Here is a 7445-nt window from a genome sequence, read left to right as displayed (position 1 = left end):
GTAAATATGGTGTGGAGTTATAATCGTATTGTCCTAAAATAATTATTTGACCGGCCTAAGGTAATAAACATAGTTTCCTGCATCAGGTGGTTGAGTTGTATAGCTTCACGGTGTCAATTGTTGGTGGTCCGTTACGGAAAATTAATGATGATTAACCATGCAGTTGTAAGATTGATAACCACTTTACAATAGTAGTTGTTTGGAAGTCTTTGGAATCGTGGGAAACGTATGACTCCTAGCGGGATTCGCGCCAGGGTGAGACATGACTCGGTCAAGAAATCCCTTTCTATGCTACAATATTCTCCAAACAACGACTCCCACAACCAATACAAAATTCACAAAAACTAAACAAAGCGATAAACTGAGAGGAAAATGCAGATAGTACATTCCATATGTTTATTACAATATTATCATGGTTTTCCATTCCAAACCCCAACCCCAGAACCATGTAAAGCAAATTGGACTATCATTAAACAAAATCCAATTATTTGACAACAACGCGAAACTCGGTTTTTACATAAATTTCGTAAATACAAATTTAAAAAGTAAAACTATAATAATTTAGTATTATATTTTATTTGGGAATATGCCAATACCAATGAGGTTCTTCCATAAATAAGTGAACAAGATGTATTGTTTAATATACTACAAATACTATTACCCTATCTACCACTACTACTACTACTATTGTTGCTGCAGTTACTACTACTATTGCTGCTGCTACTACTACTATACTAGTCGCTTTGTTCATATTTAAGGTATGTATGTCACTTTTTTTTGTTTCTGTTCAGTCGTTTAGGTAATACTTTAAAAACCAGGTTGTCAAATAAGTTTAAACTGTTATCGTACAAACTCACTTGAAATGAACTAATCATAATCTTGGTACTGGGCTTTAATGCAGTGTAAAAGTAAAATGAAGTGGGTTTTTTCGTCTTCTTTCTTTCTAAATGTAGTACAATATCTTTCACCTCTGCGTATTAATGTATCGTGTCCCTTCTATTAAATCATCATGGAAAAGTAGAATTCATAAAAGCGAACACAGACCTTTGGTCCTTTGCACTAATATTATTCACTATAGCGGTATAGACCAATGATTCACAAGCACTAGGTCGTAAATCCCCTAGGAACCGCGGGGTTATTCGAAGTCAGCATAAAAGTACAACTATTAGCATGTAGAAGTCCGCGAAATTTCATTTGAAGTTAAGTAGGGCCCTCATTATTGAAAAGGTTGTGAACAACGTGTATATATATTAATTTGTCCTATATAACTGAAGTTATATACACGATGCTGACTTTATTTTGCCATTGCAGAAATTAAATATTGATTATTTTATTATTTCCCCACTAAAATACAAGTTTGTTTTTTAAATCGTATTTTACCTATTTTAATAAACTCATAGATGACATTATACAAACATATGAATGTATACGTTTTCTTGTCGCAGCATGACGTCAACAATACCCGCGCCATGAATGACGTCACGTAGAAGCAGGGTAGTAACCAAGAGAGCTAGCTAGCTTTCAGGTCTGGATTACATTTGATCAGTTAAAAGAAGCAAATATATATAGTCATGAAAACAAAATCGATGAGATTCCGATGGATGTCAAATTTAAAAAAGTGGGTAGTAAATAACCTGTGCTGTGTTGTAAGGAAGAAGAACAGAAAAAGAAAGCGATGCGAAGATCTGGAAAGTGCTGATGTGGTAAGTATGACAAAATACATCGTCGTGTCACCGCGCGCGAAGAGAGAGAGAGAGAGTATTGAACAATGAACACATATTGCAGTTCTTTTTAACTGGGGCCTGTTTTTAAACAGTTAGTCACTTGTATAGCAAGAGCATAAAGTAAAGAATGCGCTGTATCGTCTTTGTCTTTTAGAATTCTTCAGAAATTACATTGGTTTATTATTTATTTATTTATTTATTTATTCTCATAGGCGGTTATATCCTTATTGATTGATTGATTAGCACTGGCAAATCGGCCCTCTCACAAGCAGTATATTTAAATTATCGTAATGGTTCAAGTTGCAATGGGTCAATGTCATATTCTACTGGAGTTAAACAATGTCTAACTGGAATGATTATGTAAGATATCGTTTGGTAACTGTAAATATTTCATGAAATATGTTAATACAAATAGTTACACATATAGAAATCTTTTTGATTAGGTCCTGATTTGTGCAATGAAATCGTATTAATATATTTTAGGTGAGTAATTAAAGTTAAACTGTGTAAGTTACATCAAGCTCAGTCTCTATGTTATATACTTCCAATACAGGTTTTGTCCCAGTCTTTAGCGAAGTGGGTATAGTGATGGCGTCTGTTCCTCATAGTCTGTCCAGACCTCTTAAATTACGTGGTTGAAAGCCACAAAACTTAGTACTTAAGTTGTTTATATAATTACCATTTACAAAATGTACTTCATATTTTAACCCCATCCATTTGACCTTGGAAATCATGAATGATGAAGTATTTAAAAACATACATTTGCAATGAAATATTTAAAGATATATTGAGCAAATTTTAGATTTTCAAGCAGGCAATGAAAACATACAGTTTATATCATAGTAAGCGAAATACAATCTCCGTGTGACGGCTTGGGACTTGAACGGGTCGGCCGGCCGGGGTGGGAGAGGAAGAACTTGTCGTCTAAATGACACAAGATTGCAAAGACAACTATGGATTATTAACTGACTGGTGCTAAAATTCACACCAGGACGTAACTGACTCCTGGAGTCAAGTACTTTGCTCAAGATATTACGGCTTAAAATCTTTGCTGGTCCAAGCCGTTTTCAAACCGCAACTCACTGTGTGTAATACACATTTTCTTTCTACTGAATATATGAGCCACACAACTTTCATGAAGTTTTTACGATGTTTCGACCAAATGAACATAACCAGTTTTTATAAACTTGAAAATTGGAAAAGAGAAAAGAAATTTTTCCCTGTTTATATCCAACAGTAAACACTACAGAAATTGTTAAAAGAGCTTATAGTTTCAACAATCGGAGACGTTTTTAGCATTGCGTCGAATAAATACCCACATACTCTATTCTTTCCAATTGTTATTTCAGGATAAATGTGGTGACGTGACAGCCTTTTCGGCGATAGATCTGAGTACGATCACCTCTGCAGACCCACCGTCTTCCCGTCATGCTGAGTAAGTTAGGAATGGCTCATTTCTGCAGCATTATTTATAACTCACGAATTGCTAATTCAAACTTTATCTGTCATCCACCGTCTATCAGTCAATTGAGTACATTATCTCCCTTATGAGCCGCGGATTGTCTCCCCATGTTAGATAGTTTACAATAATGTAAGGCAGAACCTTGGTTTCTGCATTTTAACTTATTGTAATGAACGCGTTGCCGATATAATTATGGAGTTCTAAAATACGAAACACAGCAGTGTTCTTCTGCTTGTTATTGGTATTAATAATAACTGGCATCAACTGAACATGAAAAAGACTTCATATGTTATTTACAATGCGTTGTTATACACAGGGCCGAAGCCAGACACGGCCAGATTATCTGGCGCCCTAGGCAAGGTTAGATTCTTGCGCCCCCCCCCCCCCGAAATATCAATTTCAAAATTTATAAACAATACATTTTTTTTTTAAAATGCGCCCCCTTGAAATCAACGCCCTAGGCGGCTCCCTAGTTTGCCTATATGGTATCGCCGGCCCTGGTTATACAAATACCTACTGTGGGAAGGTAACTCCTTGTTAGACACGGAAACAGACTTTATGATCCTACAAATTATGTCTTCTCCCAGGACACCTGTGGCTGGTTACGTAATCTCGTCTGTTGGGTTTCGCTCGTGTGATTGAAAGATAATGGTTTAACACCTAAACAGTTTCCAATGTATCGTATGTAAAAATGCAATAAAAAGTTATTACTTTTCGTTTTTCATGCAAGTAGAATGGAATTATTAGAAAAAAACGAAAATGAAACTGTAATAAAGTGATAAAATTGCCCAGAAAATCCCGTTTTACAAAAACTGCTACCTCATTGTGTCGACATAGATGTGTCAATTCACGTGAATCGTCGTGAAACTACAAGATAGCATTTAATACCCTCTTTACATTGATCAAATTTTTCACTACCATTATTTTTCTATAATTCCTATTCTCAGAACATTTATTTTTCTATAATATACGCGCTGTCTATAACGTAACCAAGGTGATGCAAAAGTTGTATCATGAGTCTGAGTCGAGTACGGACAATCAATCATTTCAAAGTTTAGTATTTTATATCGGATAATTAATAAATAATATCAAAGGTACAGGTGCATTTTGCATGTTCATGATTATCCTTCTCTTTAATTGTTGAAATTATTGAAACTTTTTCTTTTGCTACAGAATTAATTATTTAACACTATGTTAACTAAAATGTGTAATTTTATTTACTAGAAATATGTTACTCTTTTAACTGATTTTCATGTATTGCATGTTAAAGCGTGCTACTGAAAACGAAACAGGATTTAAATTAAAATGTATTTAAAATATTTTTAAACTCATTGATCATTTATTTACTATCAGACTTTATTTAAAATGTGCGCAATTTGTATTATAAAAGAAATATGAAAAGGCACATATTAACTTCATAACATTGGATTTAAACTGTGATTAACTCCTGCTGATTTTAGATCATGAAAAATGACGCCTACTCAAAAGCAGATTCACAATTTTTTATCAGAACATCTGTTATCATGCAACGATAACTATTTAGGAGATTTAAGGATGAATAGATTCCAACATAATACGTATTTTAATATCATTAATATATATTTTTATTTCAATGCCTCGCATGCGGCATTTTCTGCGTATTACATGCAGTATGTCGCTCTACAGTTTCGTATCTTTCTATAGTGTTAGAACGTGAAAGAAAACAAATTCCCAGGTTTTTCTCACTGGTTATACTGGCTACTTAAAATGACCTTGTATATATTAGGCATTGTTAAAAGAACTTTTGGTTCTCTTTACTTATTCTGTTTGATGGGTGGGTTTATTTTGGGTTATTGAGTGTTCAGTTTGGCCTTAGTTCAGATCTGCTCTTATGAATTAAAAAAACACTTCTACTTCCTCTTGATCGTTTTCACTCCTCCAGGTAAATTGTAAAAAAAGGCCAATAACATATTTCGTTTGATATATATATGGTAATTAATTCATTTCATATTCCATGGGAATGTCCTCTTGGCGGACTTCCTAAAGGACGACAATATCCAAACTTTGAAATATCATCCAGACGGCCCCATTTTAGATCCAAATCACTTTTAAACTGATTTCCGTTTTCAACGAATTGCAGAGATACAGACGATATGAAAGCCACAATGTGGTTGTGCCGATTTCCATTGCGTGAACTACATATCAAAAGTTAGTTCAAATTTGCATTTAATAATAACCGCGATATAAAAATAGCTATGATTAAAGGAAATGCGTTAGGAGTAAAGATAGCGACCTGGAAATTCTACCAGGGAAAATGTTAATTGCCGTTCGAAGTCATATGTGAGGAAAATGAATCAGTACGATAATTTTAAAAATATTTATCAATTGTCCGGAGTTTTCAGAAAAATATTGTATGCATAATATCAAACAACTTTTGAACTTACTGCACCGCTGTAAATGTGAGTGAGATAAGTTAAGGTATAAATTATTCAAGATGAATTGGTATGTTCGAAGAACGGATGAGCACAGGGCAGCGAAAGCGAAAACTGGTTTTAACCGGATATAACGGTGGGCGCCTGGCGGGTGGAAGGGCGATTAACCTTTAAGAGTTGCTTCCAGTTGTCTATATAACCCATAGTCAGAAATACATTTTACGTCTTTCCGGGAGGAGTGATGTTGAGGTAGGAAAGAAAGTTATCCTAATGCAACATGATCAGGTAATATATTTGTCAGAGATTTCTTCTGTTTTTATTTGTTCCGTTAATGACCTTCTGCTGTTTCGTTCTTCTAGTTTAGAAACAGAAATGGCAAACTTGAAGCTACAAGACCTGCATATAGTAACACCGCTGGGTGTTGGAGGTTTTGGAAGGGTAATATTGGTAAGTACTTTATTCTCCAATTTGTGTTTCTCCTCTTTTTGTCCCCATGTATAATCCTGCATGTCGTAGGAAAAACTAATGAATGTAGGCGACGCGGTGGGTCTTTCGTTTGGCGTGAGAGGCTCAAGACCGAAAGAATACTGCTTCGAATCCTACCATAGGATGAGCCAGGTCGGATACATTGTATTGTCATTGGGCAAAGCCCTTTACTTCAGTGGCATCGTCATTAAATAGCCTGCATACGTTGTTATGATGTAAAATATCACATCCAACTAAAATCATCGTATCTTTGAAGAAATGTGGGATATATCAAGTTTGTTCGTCTGTCCATCATTCACTCTTTTCCAGGTAGGTCACTTTTAAGCCCTATACAATAATAGAAGTTGGTAGACCACATATCATATAAACTAATCATGGGACATATATTTTGTTCCCATACTGTTTCCACTGCTTTTCGATCAAGGCTTCACTGTATCAACTGATTTTTTTAGGCTCGGGATCAAATTTGGCATAGGCAAACAAACCCTCCAATTACTGGTTCAAAAACATTTGCAATTGCACGTCCTTTATCCACTGAAACTATAACCCTGTTTTGCAGATAAAGAAGATGGCAGGCTTTTCAGGGCACGAGTACCTCATAAACTACTACATTTTCTTTCGACATTTTGTTTTTAATGTAGTTGTTATTAGGATAATGGTCGCACGGAGCAAAAGCGGGGGATCTCGCTGAAAATGATGCGGTCGAACTGCGTAGAAAGCAATAAGAATGCAAGGAAAAACATAAAGCATGTTTGCGTAATAAATTATGATGGTGACTCATAGCTAGCAAATACGATGAGATTAATCTGCATAAAAAAGAATACTACGTACTACTTTAATGTAGACGCTGATTTAATGGAATCCGCTATGTTCACGTCAAAAGGATGAAATTTGGAATTATAAGGATTAAATGATTATGATTTGGTTGGATAAACGTACGTATTTTATTGATCACTCACAAATCTAACACAAATCACTCAAATTTTATTTTTTGGCGACTGATTGGGTACAAGTTACACTTCGATAAATACTCATCGATTATCATTTGATCCAAGAGAGAATCTTGAAAGTCAACGGTAAGAATCGGCTAGTGGATAATGTGCATTGATTGTAAGTGCTTTTAGTTGTAGTACGTCAAAACAACACTGCGAAAATGTACTACACAAATACAAGTCTTCAGTGAAGACAATACCTTTAAATTGTACAACACAAATAAAAGTCTTCAGAAAAGACAATACCTTAAATCGTAGAACATAAATGCACGTCTTGAGGAAAGACAATACCTTGAAATAGTACACATATTACGTATGTAAATAATTTTCAGGTTCAGGAAAACAATAACAGCAAAGATACATATGCTCT

General features: G+C 34.9%; 1 long non-coding RNA gene across 1 annotated transcript; it reads left to right on the top strand.

The window, feature by feature from the left end:
* Nucleotides 1-1601: 1601 nt before the first annotated feature.
* Nucleotides 1602-6044, top strand: LOC149769086 (uncharacterized; the record flags this gene model as incomplete). The annotated part of the gene is made up of 3 exons (XR_016419458.1): nucleotides 1602-1703; nucleotides 3074-3159; nucleotides 5957-6044. It is a non-coding gene; the product is annotated as an uncharacterized LOC149769086 (long non-coding RNA).
* Nucleotides 6045-7445: the final 1401 nt, after the last annotated feature.

This window comes from Sinohyriopsis cumingii, unplaced genomic scaffold (assembly GCF_028554795.1).
Source record: "Sinohyriopsis cumingii isolate HCF-2022 unplaced genomic scaffold, ASM2855479v2 utg004868l, whole genome shotgun sequence".
NCBI classification, from domain to species: domain Eukaryota; kingdom Metazoa; phylum Mollusca; class Bivalvia; order Unionida; family Unionidae; genus Sinohyriopsis; species Sinohyriopsis cumingii.
The sequence above is the reverse complement of the archived record's forward strand: the minus strand, read 5'-3'. Positions and strand labels throughout refer to the sequence as shown.